The sequence below is a fragment of the Drosophila takahashii genome, unplaced genomic scaffold (genome assembly GCF_030179915.1).
Source record: "Drosophila takahashii strain IR98-3 E-12201 unplaced genomic scaffold, DtakHiC1v2 scaffold_186, whole genome shotgun sequence".
NCBI lineage: Eukaryota > Metazoa > Arthropoda > Insecta > Diptera > Drosophilidae > Drosophila > Drosophila takahashii.
In genome coordinates this window covers 1-17,370 of record NW_027221684.1, presented here as the reverse complement: position 1 = coordinate 17,370, position 17,370 = coordinate 1, and the positions used below count along the sequence as shown (strand labels likewise).

General features: G+C 32.9%; 5 non-coding genes across 5 annotated transcripts; all 5 read left to right on the top strand.

Moving 5' to 3' along the window:
- Positions 1-1,767: 1,767 nt before the first annotated feature.
- On the top strand, positions 1,768-3,762 carry LOC138914400 (small subunit ribosomal RNA). Its single transcript, XR_011420254.1, has one exon. It is a non-coding gene; the product is annotated as a small subunit ribosomal RNA (ribosomal RNA).
- A 623-nt stretch (positions 3,763-4,385) lies between these two features.
- LOC138914394 (5.8S ribosomal RNA) lies at positions 4,386-4,564 on the top strand. Its single transcript, XR_011420248.1, has one exon. It is a non-coding gene; the product is annotated as a 5.8S ribosomal RNA (ribosomal RNA).
- A 398-nt stretch (positions 4,565-4,962) lies between these two features.
- On the top strand, positions 4,963-8,919 carry LOC138914396 (large subunit ribosomal RNA). The gene has a single exon (XR_011420250.1). It is a non-coding gene; the product is annotated as a large subunit ribosomal RNA (ribosomal RNA).
- A 5,560-nt stretch (positions 8,920-14,479) lies between these two features.
- Positions 14,480-16,475, top strand: LOC138914395 (small subunit ribosomal RNA). The gene has a single exon (XR_011420249.1). It is a non-coding gene; the product is annotated as a small subunit ribosomal RNA (ribosomal RNA).
- Positions 16,476-17,094: 619 nt separating this feature from the next.
- Positions 17,095-17,275, top strand: LOC138914399 (5.8S ribosomal RNA). Its single transcript, XR_011420253.1, has one exon. It is a non-coding gene; the product is annotated as a 5.8S ribosomal RNA (ribosomal RNA).
- Positions 17,276-17,370: the final 95 nt, after the last annotated feature.

The window sequence follows — 17,370 nt, the reverse complement described above, 5'->3', positions numbered from 1 at the left end:
AGATTATATAAATATGACCAAAAAATATTTTATATTGATATGGCAAATAAAGAAATTACTTGAATATGGAAATAAAAGAAGTTATATTGATATGGAAGAAAATAATGAGTCATATAGATATGTTGGCATCAGTACGAAATATGCCCAATTTACATACACCGGGGCCGCAGTACGAAAAATACCCAATATTTAGACGTCGTGGCCAAAAACATATATAGGGAGGCAGTGCTCGCCGACCGGCCGTATTGTTCAAAATTTATGTTTATCATATTATTTTGGCAATGCTATATATAAATGATATCTTATACATATAATTCAATTATAGCGATATGGAAATACCATATTATATGTATAAAGAAAAAAAATGTATAATAAAATATACATTGACATACAAATATGGCTAGTTGTATGGATATGCCGTATTCATTATATGGATACGGCATATAGATTATATGGATATGACCAAAAAATAATTCATAAAGAAATTATATGAATATGGCAGAAATAATTGGTTATATTAATATGATCAAATAATACTTTATATAAAAAAGTGAATATCTTTGGTTGGGTGGCAAAGAGAATTAAATATGCCCGATATATAGACGTCGTGGCCAAAAACTACTATAGGGTGAAGTGCTTGTCTGTTGGTCTATATATATACATATAATATTTTATGCGTACACATTATTATTATAGATAGTTAATATCTATCGTATGGGTGGCAAACGGAATTAAATAATTTCGATATTTAGACGTCGTGGCCAAAAACTACTATAGGATGGTCAGTGGTTGTCCACCAATTAATTATTGAACAAACCATATGAATATCATATGCTGTTGTCAATATAATGTATATCAATAATAATAAAAAATAAGGATGGTACAGTAAGTAGTCCATCTACTATTGAACAAAATATATTATAATATATACTTTTGTTATCAATAGAACAACATATATTAAAATCAAAATATTATCCGTATAAATTTGTTTCTTAAATGAAATTAAGACTTGGCTACGCGGTTAATATTATAAACCCATGATAATAAGGTGAAACAGAGGTCAAGTTTCTATTATATATAGAATAACAAATTGTTTCCGACTTTTATCGTTAATCTTTGGTGGCAGGTATATATGATAATTTATATTAAATTATTATATCCCCTGTCGTTTGGGCACAGAGTATCGCTTGCCGGTACAATGTGTTTACAAAAAGCATTATAATAAAATATAATTGCAATATTAGTGATCAAAATAATTTCATATGCGCTCGGTTTTATATCATATATTACCAGAGAGTTATATGGAAAAGATAAATTTTAAATTTATCATCAAAATGCAAATGATTTAACTCAATATTTATATTGGTTAAACAAAAATTGTACATGTGTGGATACAATAATTATGTATGTTGAACAAAAATGATATTTTAGAATGAAATATGTATATATAATATAATAAAAACTTATAGAAAGAACAATATATATTGAAAATTGTGTTATAAAAAAGTTGTACTTTTTCTTTAACATCAATTATAAACTTGTTATATTAGTGGCGAAACAAGTAAAAATTAAAGAACGTATACGAATGCCATATAAAAATGGCCGTATTCGAATTAAAATAGAATTATTTCACAAAGCAAAAAAAAAATATTGAATTAAAATCAATATTTAAGAAAAACCGAACATATAAAATGGAAATAAAATCTATTATATTTATATTACTAATTTCTATTCAAAAAATATGAATGAAATATGAACGAAAACATTATTCTGGTTGATCCTGCCAGTAGTTATATGCTTGTCTCAAAGATTAAGCCATGCATGTCTAAGTACACACGAATTAAAAGTGAAACCGCAAAAGGCTCATTATATCAGTTATGGTTCCTTAGATCGTTAACAGTTACTTGGATAACTGTGGTAATTCTAGAGCTAATACATGCAATTAAAACATGAACCTTATGGGACATGTGCTTTTATTAGGCTAAAACCAAGCGATCGCAAGATCGTTATATTGGTTGAACTCTAGATAACATGCAGATCGTATGGTCTTGTACCGACGACAGATCTTTCAAATGTCTGCCCTATCAACTTTTGATGGTAGTATCTAGGACTACCATGGTTGCAACGGGTAACGGGGAATCAGGGTTCGATTCCGGAGAGGGAGCCTGAGAAACGGCTACCACATCTAAGGAAGGCAGCAGGCGCGTAAATTACCCACTCCCAGCTCGGGGAGGTAGTGACGAAAAATAACAATACAGGACTCATATCCGAGGCCCTGTAATTGGAATGAGTACACTTTAAATCCTTTAACAAGGACCAATTGGAGGGCAAGTCTGGTGCCAGCAGCCGCGGTAATTCCAGCTCCAATAGCGTATATTAAAGTTGTTGCGGTTAAAACGTTCGTAGTTGAACTTGTGCTTCATACGGGTAGTACAACTTACAATTGTGGTTAGTACTATACCTTTATGTATGTAAGCGTATTACCGGTGGAGTTCTTATATGTGTTTAAATACTTGTATTTTTTCATATGTTCCTCCTATTTAAAAACCTGCATTAGTGCTCTTAAACGAGTGTTATTGTGGGCCGGTACAATTACTTTGAACAAATTAGAGTGCTTAAAGCAGGCTTCAAATGCCTGAATATTCTGTGCATGGGATAATGAAATAAGACCTCTGTTCTGCTTTCATTGGTTTTCAGATCAAGAGGTAATGATTAATAGAAGCAGTTTGGGGGCATTAGTATTACGACGCGAGAGGTGAAATTCTTGGACCGTCGTAAGACTAACTTAAGCGAAAGCATTTGCCAAAGATGTTTTCATTAATCAAGAACGAAAGTTAGAGGTTCGAAGGCGATCAGATACCGCCCTAGTTCTAACCATAAACGATGCCAGCTAGCAATTGGGTGTAGCTACTTTTATGGCTCTCTCAGTCGCTTCCCGGGAAACCAAAGCTTTTGGGCTCCGGGGGAAGTATGGTTGCAAAGCTGAAACTTAAAGGAATTGACGGAAGGGCACCACCAGGAGTGGAGCCTGCGGCTTAATTTGACTCAACACGGGAAAACTTACCAGGTCCGAACATAAGTGTGTAAGACAGATTGATAGCTCTTTCTCGAATCTATGGGTGGTGGTGCATGGCCGTTCTTAGTTCGTGGAGTGATTTGTCTGGTTAATTCCGATAACGAACGAGACTCAAATATATTAAATAGATATCTTCAGGATTATGGTGTTGAAGCTTATATAGCCTTCATTCATGGTGGCAGTAAAATGTTTATTGTGTTTGAATGTGTTTATATAAGTGGAGCCGTACCTGTTGGTTTGTCCCATTATAAGGACACTAGCTTCTTAAATGGACAAATTGCGTCTAGCAATAATGAGATTGAGCAATAACAGGTCTGTGATGCCCTTAGATGTCCTGGGCTGCACGCGCGCTACAATGAAAGTATCAACGTGTATTTCCTAGACCGAGAGGTCCGGGTAAACCGCTGAACCACTTTCATGCTTGGGATTGTGAACTGAAACTGTTCACATGAACTTGGAATTCCCAGTAAGTGTGAGTCATTAACTCGCATTGATTACGTCCCTGCCCTTTGTACACACCGCCCGTCGCTACTACCGATTGAATTATTTAGTGAGGTCTCCGGACGTGATCACTGTGACGCCTTGTGTGTTACGGTTGTTTCGCAAAAGTTGACCGAACTTGATTATTTAGAGGAAGTAAAAGTCGTAACAAGGTTTCCGTAGGTGAACCTGCGGAAGGATCATTATTGTATAATATCCTTACCGTTAATAAAAAAATTTGTTAATACAAATTTAATACAAATTACCAATATATATATATATATACATAATAATTATAATAATAATTATACCAAAAATATGATCTTAAAAGTAAAAGATCAAATAAATTTCGAACAAGCAAATCGAAATATTGTAATAATATAATATTATTACAAATAAATTAAATAGAAACAAACATAAAATTCGAACAAGCAAATCGAATTATTAATATAATAAAATATATTTTATATATTTATTATAAACTTTTGTGTGTATATGGACCATAATATACACGCGTTGCGAGATGTATTGGCCAACTAATTTGATGATGATCATACATTGGATAATGCAACAACCTAAAATATACAATGTTGTACCTGGTTTCAGGTTAATGTTTTATATAAAATTATCAATATATATTAACAAACAAATGCCATTACAAATAATACTTTGATATATATTGTTTATATAAAACTAAGACATTTCGCAGCATTTATTTTAGGTATATAAATACATTTATTGAAGGAATTGATATATGCCAGTAAAATGGTGTATTTTTAATTTCTTTCAATAAAAACATATTTGACCAAATTTAAAACCAATATTATAAAACTCTAAGCGGTGGATCACTCGGCTCATGGGTCGATGAAGAACGCAGCAAACTGTGCGTCATCGTGTGAACTGCAGGACACATGAACATCGACATTTTGAACGCATATCGCAGTCCATGCTGTTATGTACTTTAATTAATTTTATAGTGCTGCTTGGACTACATATGGTTGAGGGTTGTAAGACTATGCTAATTAAGTTGTTTATACAAATTTTATAATAAAATTTTATAAGCATATGGTATATTATTGGATAAAAATAATTTAATTATTTTATTCATAATATTAACAAATATATGAAAAACATTATCTCACAATAGTAATTAAACTTTGAGAAAACCGAAGAGGAATATTTTCTTTTTCAATCAAATAATACTGAGAAATGTCTAGCATAAAATATTATCTAGAATTGTCTCTTATTAATGATTTGAAATATGAAAAACGTTGACAATATTATTATTCTTCGTTAATTCGTTACAAATAAATGCCATTAATATATATATACGTCAGCTTTAAACGAATTTAATAAAATGTTTTATCATTATATATAAAGAATTAATTGCAAATAAAAGTTATATACAACCTCAACTCATATGGGACTACCCCCTGAATTTAAGCATATTAATTAGGGGAGGAAAAGAAACTAACAAGGATTTTCTTAGTAGCGGCGAGCGAAAAGAAATCAGTTCAGCACTAAGTCACTTTGTCTATATGGCAAATGTGAGATGCAGTGTATGGAGCGTCAATATTCTAGTATGAGAAATTAACGATTTAAGTCCTTCTTAAATGAGGCCATTTACCCATAGAGGGTGCCAGGCCCGTATAACGTTAATGATTACTAGATGATGTTTCCAAAGAGTCGTGTTGCTTGATAGTGCAGCACTAAGTGGGTGGTAAACTCCATCTAAAACTAAATATAACCATGAGACCGATAGTAAACAAGTACCGTGAGGGAAAGTTGAAAAGAACTCTGAATAGAGAGTTAAACAGTACGTGAAACTGCTTAGAGGTTAAGCCCGATGAACCTGAATATCCGTTATGGAAAATTCATCATTAAAATTGTAATATTTAAACAATATTATGATAATAGTGTGCATTTTTTCCATATAAGGACATTGTAATCTATTAGCATACCAAATTTATCATAAAATATAACTTATAGTTTATTCAAATTAAATTGCTTGCATTTTAACACAGAATAAATGTTATTAATTTGATAAAGTGCTGATAGATTTATATGAATACAGTGCGTTAATTTTTCGGAATTATATAATGGCATGATTATCATTGATTTTTGTGTTTATTATATGCACTTGTAGGATTAACAATGCGAAAGATTCAGGATACCTTCGGGACCCGTCTTGAAACACGGACCAAGGAGTCTAACATATGTGCAAGTTATTGGGATATAAACCTAATAGCGTAATTAACTTGACTAATAATGGGATTAGTTTTTTAACTATTTATAGCTAATTAACACAATCCCGGGGCGTTCTATATAGTTATGTATAATGATATTTATATTATTTATGCCTCTAACTGGAACGTACCTTGAGCATATATGCTGTGACCCGAAAGATGGTGAACTATACTTGATCAGGTTGAAGTCAGGGGAAACCCTGATGGAAGACCGAAACAGTTCTGACGTGCAAATCGATTGTCAGAATTGAGTATAGGGGCGAAAGACCAATCGAACCATCTAGTAGCTGGTTCCTTCCGAAGTTTCCCTCAGGATAGCTGGTGCATTTTAATATTATATAAAATAATCTTATCTGGTAAAGCGAATGATTAGAGGCCTTAGGGTCGAAACGATCTTAACCTATTCTCAAACTTTAAATGGGTAAGAACCTTAACTTTCTTGATATGAAGTTTAAGGTTATGATATAATGTGCCCAGTGGGCCACTTTTGGTAAGCAGAACTGGCGCTGTGGGATGAACCAAACGTAATGTTACGGTGCCCAAATTAACAACTCATGCAGATACCATGAAAGGCGTTGGTTGCTTAAAACAGCAGGACGGTGATCATGGAAGTCGAAATCCGCTAAGGAGTGTGTAACAACTCACCTGCCGAAGCAACTAGCCCTTAAAATGGATGGCGCTTAAGTTGTATACCTATACATTACCGCTAAAGTAGATGATTTATATTACTTGTGATATAAATTTTGAAACTTTAGTGAGTAGGAAGGTACAATGGTATGCGTAGAAGTGTTTGGCGTAAGCCTGCATGGAGCTGCCATTGGTACAGATCTTGGTGGTAGTAGCAAATAATCGAATGAGACCTTGGAGGACTGAAGTGGAGAAGGGTTTCGTGTGAACAGTGGTTGATCACGAGTTAGTCGGTCCTAAGTTCAAGGCGAAAGCCGAAAATTTTCAAGTAAAACCAAAAACGCAATATATACAAATCAAGCTAATATAATATACTTGAATAATTTTGAACGAAAGGGAATACGGTTCCAATTCCGTAACCTGTTGAGTATCCGTTTGTTATTAAATATGGGCCTCGTGCTCATCCTGGCAACAGGAACGACCATAAAGAAGCCGTCGAGAGATATCGGAAGAGTTTTCTTTTCTGTTTTATAGCCGTACTACCATGGAAGTCTTTCGCAGAGAGATATGGTAGATGGGCTAGAAGAGCATGACATATACTGTTGTGTCGATATTTTCTCCTCGGACCTTGAAAATTTATGGTGGGGACACGCAAACTTCTCAACAGGCCGTACCAATATCCGCAGCTGGTCTCCAAGGTGAAGAGTCTCTAGTCGATAGAATAATGTAGGTAAGGGAAGTCGGCAAATTAGATCCGTAACTTCGGGATAAGGATTGGCTCTGAAGATTGAGATAGTCGGGCTTGATTGGGAAACAATAACATGGTTTATGTGCTCGTTCTGGGTAAATAGAGTTTCTAGCATTTATGTTAGTTACTTGTTCCCCGGATAGTTAGTTACGTAGCCAATTGTGGAACTTTCTTGCTAAAATTTTTAAGAATACTAATTGGGTCAAACCAATTAGTTCTTATTAATTATAACGATTATCAATTAACAATCAATTCAGAACTGGCACGGACTTGGGGAATCCGACTGTCTAATTAAAACAAAGCATTGTGATGGCCCTAGCGGGTGTTGACACAATGTGATTTCTGCCCAGTGCTCTGAATGTCAAAGTGAAGAAATTCAAGTAAGCGCGGGTCAACGGCGGGAGTAACTATGACTCTCTTAAGGTAGCCAAATGCCTCGTCATCTAATTAGTGACGCGCATGAATGGATTAACGAGATTCCTACTGTCCCTATCTACTATCTAGCGAAACCACAGCCAAGGGAACGGGCTTGGAATAATTAGCGGGGAAAGAAGACCCTTTTGAGCTTGACTCTAATCTGGCAGTGTAAGGAGACATAAGAGGTGTAGAATAAGTGGGAGATATTAGACTTCGGTTTGGTATCGTCAATGAAATACCACTACTCTTATTGTTTCCTTACTTACTTGATTAAATGGAACGTGTATCATTTCCTAGCCATTATACGGATATATTTATTATATCTTATGGTATTGGGTTTTGATGCAAGCTTCTTGATCAAAGTATCACGAGTTTGTTATATAATCGCAAACAAATTCTTTAATAAAACGGTGCATTTATGTATTTTTGATTTGAAAATTTGGTATAACTCCAATTACTCAGGTATGATCCAATTCAAGGACATTGCCAGGTAGGGAGTTTGACTGGGGCGGTACATCTCTCAAATAATAACGGAGGTGTCCCAAGGCCAGCTCAGTGCGGACAGAAACCACACATAGAGCAAAAGGGCAAATGCTGACTTGATCTCGGTGTTCAGTACACACAGGGACAGCAAAAGCTCGGCCTATCGATCCTTTTGGTTTAAAGAGTTTTTAACAAGAGGTGTCAGAAAAGTTACCATAGGGATAACTGGCTTGTGGCGGCCAAGCGTTCATAGCGACGTCGCTTTTTGATCCTTCGATGTCGGCTCTTCCTATCATTGTGAAGCAAAATTCACCAAGCGTTGGATTGTTCACCCATGCAAGGGAACGTGAGCTGGGTTTAGACCGTCGTGAGACAGGTTAGTTTTACCCTACTAATGACAAAACGTTGTTGCGACAGCATTCCTGCGTAGTACGAGAGGAACCGCAGGTACGGACCAATGGCACAATACTTGTTCGAGCGAACAGTGGTATGACGCTACGTCCGTTGGATTATGCCTGAACGCCTCTAAGGTCGTATCCGTGCTGGACTGCAATGATAAATAAGGGGCAATTTGCATTGTATGGCTTCTAAACCATTTAAAGTTTATAATTTACTTTATAAACGACAATGGATGTGATGCCAATGTAATTTGTAACATAGTAAATTGGGAGGATCTTCGATCACCTGATGCCGCGCTAGTTACATATAAAAGCATTATTTAATACAATGACAAAGCCTAGAATCAATTGTAAACGACTTTTGTAACAGGCAAGGTGTTGTAAGTGGTTGAGCAGCTGCCATACTGCGATCCACTGAAGCTTATCCTTTGCTTGATGATTCGATAATAAACATAAATTTAATTGTGTTTATTTTGTTTGGCTTTTTTAAGTCAGAATATATATATATATAAAATATATATATATAAAATAATAATTATATTTAAATAAATTTTATTTAAATATATTTAACAATGGTAGCCATATGTATCGTCATCCTATTAGTGACGCGTATAAAAATATTCTAAGTCCGAACATGCAAATAAGAGACATATGCAAGTATATGTACTTCTTAAGGTAGCCAACTGAATCGTCATCCTATTAGTGACGTGTATACAAATATTCTAAGTCCGAACATACAAGTAAGAGACATATGCAAGTATATGTACCTCTTAAGGTAGCCAACTGAATCGTCATCCTATTAGTGACGTGTATAAAAATATTCTAAGTCCGAACATACAAGTAAGAGACATATGCAAGTATATGTACCTCTTAAGGTAGCCAACTGAATCGTCATCCTATTAGTGACGCGTATAAAAATATTCTAAGTCCGAACATACAAATAAGAGACATATGCAAGTATATGTACCTCTTAAGGTAGCCAACTGAATCGTCATCCTATTAGTGACGCGTATAAAAATATTCTAAGTCCGAACATGCAAATAAGAGACATATGCAAGTATATGTACCTCTTAAGGTAGCCAACTGAATCGTCATCCTATTAGTGACGTGTATAAAAATATTCTAAGTCCGAACATACAAGTAAGAGACATATGCAAGTATATGTACCTCTTAAGGTAGCCAACTGAATCGTCATCCTATTAGTGACGTGTATAAAAATATTCTAAGTCCGAACATACAAGTAAGAGACATATGCAAGTATATGTACCTCTTAAGGTAGCCAACTGAATCGTCATCCTATTAGTGACGTGTATAAAAATATTCTAAGTCCGAACATGCAAGTAAGAGACATATGCAAGTCAATGTTCCTCTTAAATAGATGATTGAATCGTCATCCTATTAGTGACGTGTATAAAAAATATTCCAAGTCCAAACATGAGTTATATGGATATGAAAATAATATTAAGTTCTAGTATGGATATGAAAAAAATGAGTTATATGGATATGGGAAAAATAACAAGTTATAGTATGGATATCAAAAAAATTAGATATATATATATGGGAAAAATAATAAGTTCTATTATTGATATGAAAAAAAAATGAGTTATATGGATATGGAAAAGAATACAGAGTTCTAGTATGGATATGGAAATGAGTTATATGAATATGGGAAAAAATGATAAGTTCTAGTATGGATATGAAAAAATATTGAGTTATATGGATATTAAAGAAATAATAAGTTCTAGTATGGATATGGAATAAAAGAGTTATATAGATATGGCAAAAAATTTAATGTTCTAGTATGGATATGAAAAAAAATTAGTTATATGAATATGGGAAAATTTATAAGTTCTAGTATGGATATGGGAAAAATAATAAGTTCTAGTATGGATATAAAAAAATATTGAGTTATATGGATATTAAAGAAATAATAAGTTCTAGTATGGATATGGAAAAAAATTAGTTATATTGATATGCTAAATAATGAGTTATATGGATATGGGAAAATACTAAGTTGTAGTATGGATATGGAAGAATACTGAGTTCTAGTATGGATATGGGAAAAATAATAAGTTCTAGTATGGATATGAAAAAATATTGAGTTTTATGGATATTGAAGAGATAATAAGCTCTAGTATGGATATGGAAAAAATTAATTATATTGTAATAGTAAATAATAAGTTATATGGATATAGGAAGAAAATTAGGTTCTAGTATGGATATGAAAAAAATTAGTTATATGAATATGGGAAAATTTATAAGTTCTAGTATGGATATGGGAAAAAGAATAAGTTCTAGTATGGATATGAAAAAAATATTGAGTTATATGAATATTAAAGAAATAATAAGTTCTAGTATGTATATGGAAAAATATTATTTATATTGATATGGTAAATAATGATTTATATGGATATGGGATAAATACTAAATTCTAGTGTGGATATGGAAAAAACGAGTTATATGGATATGGGAAAAATAATAAGTTCAAGTATGGATATGGAAAAAAATTAGTTTAATAGTTATAGGTATGGAAAAAAAAATTAATTATATAGATATAGAACAAAAAATAAGTTATATGGATATGGTGGCATCAGTACGAAATATGCCCAATTTACATACACCGGAGCCGCAGTACGATAAATACCCAATATTTAGACGTCGTGGCCAAAAACATATATAGGGAGGCAGTGCTCGCCGACCGGCCGTATTGTTCAAAATTTATGTTTATCATATTATTTTGGCAATGCTATATATAAATGATATCTTATACATATAATTCAATTATAGCGATATGGAAATACCATATTATATGTATAAAGAAAAAAAATGTATAATAAAATATACATTGACATACAAATATGGCTAGTTGTATGGATATGCCGTATTCATTATATGGATACGGCATATAGATTATATAAATATGACCAAAAAAATATTTATATTGATATGGCAAATAAAGAAATTACTTGAATATGGAAATAAAAGAAGTTATATTGATATGGAAGAAAATAATGAGTCATATAGATATGTTGGCATCAGTACGAAATATGCCCAATTTACATACACCGGGGCCGCAGTACGAAAAATACCCAATATTTAGACGTCGTGGCCAAAAACATATATAGGGAGGCAGTGCTCGCCGACCGGCCGTATTGTTCAAAATTTATGTTTATCATATTATTTTGGCAATGCTATATATAAATGATATCTTATACATATAATTCAATTATAGCGATATGGAAATACCATATTATATGTATAAAGAAAAAAATGTATAATAAAATATACATTGACATACAAATATGGCTAGTTGTATGGATATGCCGTATTCATTATATGGATACGGCATATAGATTATATAAATATGACCAAAAAATATTTTATATTGATATGGCAAATAAAGAAATTACTTGAATATGGAAATAAAAGAAGTTATATTGATATGGAAGAAAATAATGAGTCATATAGATATGTTGGCATCAGTACGAAATATGCCCAATTTACATACACCGGGGCCGCAGTACGAAAAATACCCAATATTTAGACGTCGTGGCCAAAAACATATATAGGGAGGCAGTGCTCGCCGACCGGCCGTATTGTTCAAAATTTATGTTTATCATATTATTTTGGCAATGCTATATATAAATGATATCTTATACATATAATTCAATTATAGCGATATGGAAATACCATATTATATGTATAAAGAAAAAAAATGTATAATAAAATATACATTGACATACAAATATGGCTAGTTGTATGGATATGCCGTATTCATTATATGGATACGGCATATAGATTATATAAATATGACCAAAAAATATTTTATATTGATATGGCAAATAAAGAAATTACTTGAATATGGAAATAAAAGAAGTTATATTGATATGGAAGAAAATAATGAGTCATATAGATATGTTGGCATCAGTACGAAATATGCCCAATTTACATACACCGGGGCCGCAGTACGAAAATACCCAATATTTAGACGTCGTGGCCAAAAACATATATAGGGAGGCAGTGCTCGCCGACCGGCCGTATTGTTCAAAATTTATGTTTATCATATTATTTTGGCAATGCTATATATAAATGATATCTTATACATATAATTCAATTATAGCGATATGGAAATACCATATTATATGTATAAAGAAAAAAAAATGTATAATAAAATATACATTGACATACAAATATGGCTAGTTGTATGGATATGCCGTATTCATTATATGGATACGGCATATAGATTATATAAATATGACCAAAATATTTTATATTGATATGGCAAATAAAGAAATTACTTGAATATGGAAATAAAAGAAGTTATATTGATATGGAAGAAAATAATGAGTCATATAGATATGTTGGCATCAGTACGAAATATGCCCAATTTACATACACGGGGCCGCAGTACGAAAAATACCCAATATTTAGACGTCGTGGCCAAAAACATATATAGGGAGGCAGTGCTCGCCGACCGGCCGTATTGTTCAAAATTTATGTTTATCATATTATTTTGGCAATGCTATATATAAATGATATCTTATACATATAATTCAATTATAGCGATATGGAAATACCATATTATATGTATAAAGAAAAAAAATGTATAATAAAATATACATTGACATACAAATATGGCTAGTTGTATGGATATGCCGTATTCATTATATGGATACGGCATATAGATTATATGGATATGACCAAAAAATAATTCATAAAGAAATTATATGAATATGGCAGAAATAATTGGTTATATTAATATGATCAAATAATACTTTATATAAAAAAGTGAATATCTTTGGTTGGGTGGCAAAGAGAATTAAATATGCCCGATATATAGACGTCGTGGCCAAAAACTACTATAGGGTGAAGTGCTTGTCTGTTGGTCTATATATATACATATAATATTTTATGCGTACACATTATTATTATAGATAGTTAATATCTATCGTATGGGTGGCAAACGGAATTAAATAATTTCGATATTTAGACGTCGTGGCCAAAAACTACTATAGGATGGTCAGTGGTTGTCCACCAATTAATTATTGAACAAACCATATGAATATCATATGCTGTTGTCAATATAATGTATATCAATAATAATAAAAAATAAGGATGGTACAGTAAGTAGTCCATCTACTATTGAACAAAATATATTATAATATATACTTTTGTTATCAATAGAACAACATATATTAAAATCAAAATATTATCCGTATAAATTTGTTTCTTAAATGAAATTAAGACTTGGCTACGCGGTTAATATTATAAACCCATGATAATAAGGTGAAACAGAGGTCAAGTTTCTATTATATATAGAATAACAAATTGTTTCCGACTTTTATCGTTAATCTTTGGTGGCAGGTATATATGATAATTTATATTAAATTATTATATCCCCTGTCGTTTGGGCACAGAGTATCGCTTGCCGGTACAATGTGTTTACAAAAAGCATTATAATAAAATATAATTGCAATATTAGTGATCAAAATAATTTCATATGCGCTCGGTTTTATATCATATATTACCAGAGAGTTATATGGAAAAGATAAATTTTAAATTTATCATCAAAATGCAAATGATTTAACTCAATATTTATATTGGTTAAACAAAAATTGTACATGTGTGGATACAATAATTATGTATGTTGAACAAAAATGATATTTTAGAATGAAATATGTATATATATATAATAAAAACTTATAGAAAGAACAATATATATTGAAAATTGTGTTATAAAAAAGTTGTACTTTTTCTTTAACATCAATTATAAACTTGTTATATTAGTGGCGAAACAAGTAAAAATTAAAGAACGTATACGAATGCCATATAAAAATGGCCGTATTCGAATTAAAATAGAATTATTTCACAAAGCAAAAAAAAAATATTGAATTAAAATCAATATTTAAGAAAAACCGAACATATAAAATGGAAATAAAATCTATTATATTTATATTACTAATTTCTATTCAAAAAATATGAATGAAATATGAACGAAAACATTATTCTGGTTGATCCTGCCAGTAGTTATATGCTTGTCTCAAAGATTAAGCCATGCATGTCTAAGTACACACGAATTAAAAGTGAAACCGCAAAAGGCTCATTATATCAGTTATGGTTCCTTAGATCGTTAACAGTTACTTGGATAACTGTGGTAATTCTAGAGCTAATACATGCAATTAAAACATGAACCTTATGGGACATGTGCTTTTATTAGGCTAAAACCAAGCGATCGCAAGATCGTTATATTGGTTGAACTCTAGATAACATGCAGATCGTATGGTCTTGTACCGACGACAGATCTTTCAAATGTCTGCCCTATCAACTTTTGATGGTAGTATCTAGGACTACCATGGTTGCAACGGGTAACGGGGAATCAGGGTTCGATTCCGGAGAGGGAGCCTGAGAAACGGCTACCACATCTAAGGAAGGCAGCAGGCGCGTAAATTACCCACTCCCAGCTCGGGGAGGTAGTGACGAAAAATAACAATACAGGACTCATATCCGAGGCCCTGTAATTGGAATGAGTACACTTTAAATCCTTTAACAAGGACCAATTGGAGGGCAAGTCTGGTGCCAGCAGCCGCGGTAATTCCAGCTCCAATAGCGTATATTAAAGTTGTTGCGGTTTAAAACGTTCGTAGTTGAACTTGTGCTTCATACGGGTAGTACAACTTACAATTGTGGTTAGTACTATACCTTTATGTATGTAAGCGTATTACCGGTGGAGTTCTTATATGTGTTTAAATACTTGTATTTTTTCATATGTTCCTCCTATTTAAAAACCTGCATTAGTGCTCTTAAACGAGTGTTATTGTGGGCCGGTACAATTACTTTGAACAAATTAGAGTGCTTAAAGCAGGCTTCAAATGCCTGAATATTCTGTGCATGGGATAATGAAATAAGACCTCTGTTCTGCTTTCATTGGTTTTCAGATCAAGAGGTAATGATTAATAGAAGCAGTTTGGGGGCATTAGTATTACGACGCGAGAGGTGAAATTCTTGGACCGTCGTAAGACTAACTTAAGCGAAAGCATTTGCCAAAGATGTTTTCATTAATCAAGAACGAAAGTTAGAGGTTCGAAGGCGATCAGATACCGCCCTAGTTCTAACCATAAACGATGCCAGCTAGCAATTGGGTGTAGCTACTTTTATGGCTCTCTCAGTCGCTTCCCGGGAAACCAAAGCTTTTGGGCTCCGGGGGAAGTATGGTTGCAAAGCTGAAACTTAAAGGAATTGACGGAAGGGCACCACCAGGAGTGGAGCCTGCGGCTTAATTTGACTCAACACGGGAAAACTTACCAGGTCCGAACATAAGTGTGTAAGACAGATTGATAGCTCTTTCTCGAATCTATGGGTGGTGGTGCATGGCCGTTCTTAGTTCGTGGAGTGATTTGTCTGGTTAATTCCGATAACGAACGAGACTCAAATATATTAAATAGATATCTTCAGGATTATGGTGTTGAAGCTTATATAGCCTTCATTCATGGTGGCAGTAAAATGTTTATTGTGTTTGAATGTGTTTATATAAGTGGAGCCGTACCTGTTGGTTTGTCCCATTATAAGGACACTAGCTTCTTAAATGGACAAATTGCGTCTAGCAATAATGAGATTGAGCAATAACAGGTCTGTGATGCCCTTAGATGTCCTGGGCTGCACGCGCGCTACAATGAAAGTATCAACGTGTATTTCCTAGACCGAGAGGTCCGGGTAAACCGCTGAACCACTTTCATGCTTGGGATTGTGAACTGAAACTGTTCACATGAACTTGGAATTCCCAGTAAGTGTGAGTCATTAACTCGCATTGATTACGTCCCTGCCCTTTGTACACACCGCCCGTCGCTACTACCGATTGAATTATTTAGTGAGGTCTCCGGACGTGATCACTGTGACGCCTTGTGTGTTACGGTTGTTTCGCAAAAGTTGACCGAACTTGATTATTTAGAGGAAGTAAAAGTCGTAACAAGGTTTCCGTAGGTGAACCTGCGGAAGGATCATTATTGTATAATATCCTTACCGTTAATAAAAAAATTTGTTAATACAAATTTAATACAAATTACCAATATATATATATATATACATAATAATTATAATAATAATTATACCAAAATATGATCTTAAAAGTAAAAGATCAAATAAATTTCGAACAAGCAAATCGAAATATTGTAATAATATATATTATTACAAATAAATTAAATAGAAACAAACATAAAATTCGAACAAGCAAATCGAATTATTAATATAATAAAATATATTTTATATATTTATTATAAACTTTTGTGTGTATATGGACCATAATATACACGCGTTGCGAGATGTATTGGCCAACTAATTTGATGATGATCATACATTGGATAATGCAACAACCTAAAATATACAATGTTGTACCTGGTTTCAGGTTAATGTTTTATATAAAATTATCAATATATATAACAAACAAATGCCATTACAAATAATACTTTGATATATATGTTTATATAAAACTAAGACATTTCGCAGCATTTATTTTAGGTATATAAATACATTTATTGAAGGAATTGATATATGCCAGTAAAATGGTGTATTTTTAATTTCTTTCAATAAAAACATATTTGACCAAATTTAAAACCAATATTATAAAACTCTAAGCGGTGGATCACTCGGCTCATGGGTCGATGAAGAACGCAGCAAACTGTGCGTCATCGTGTGAACTGCAGGACACACATGAACATCGACATTTTGAACGCATATCGCAGTCCATGCTGTTATGTACTTTAATTAATTTTATAGTGCTGCTTGGACTACATATGGTTGAGGGTTGAAGACTATGCTAATTAAGTTGTTATACAAATTTTATAATAAAATTTTATAAGCATATGGTATATATGGATAAAAATAATTTAATTATTTATTCAT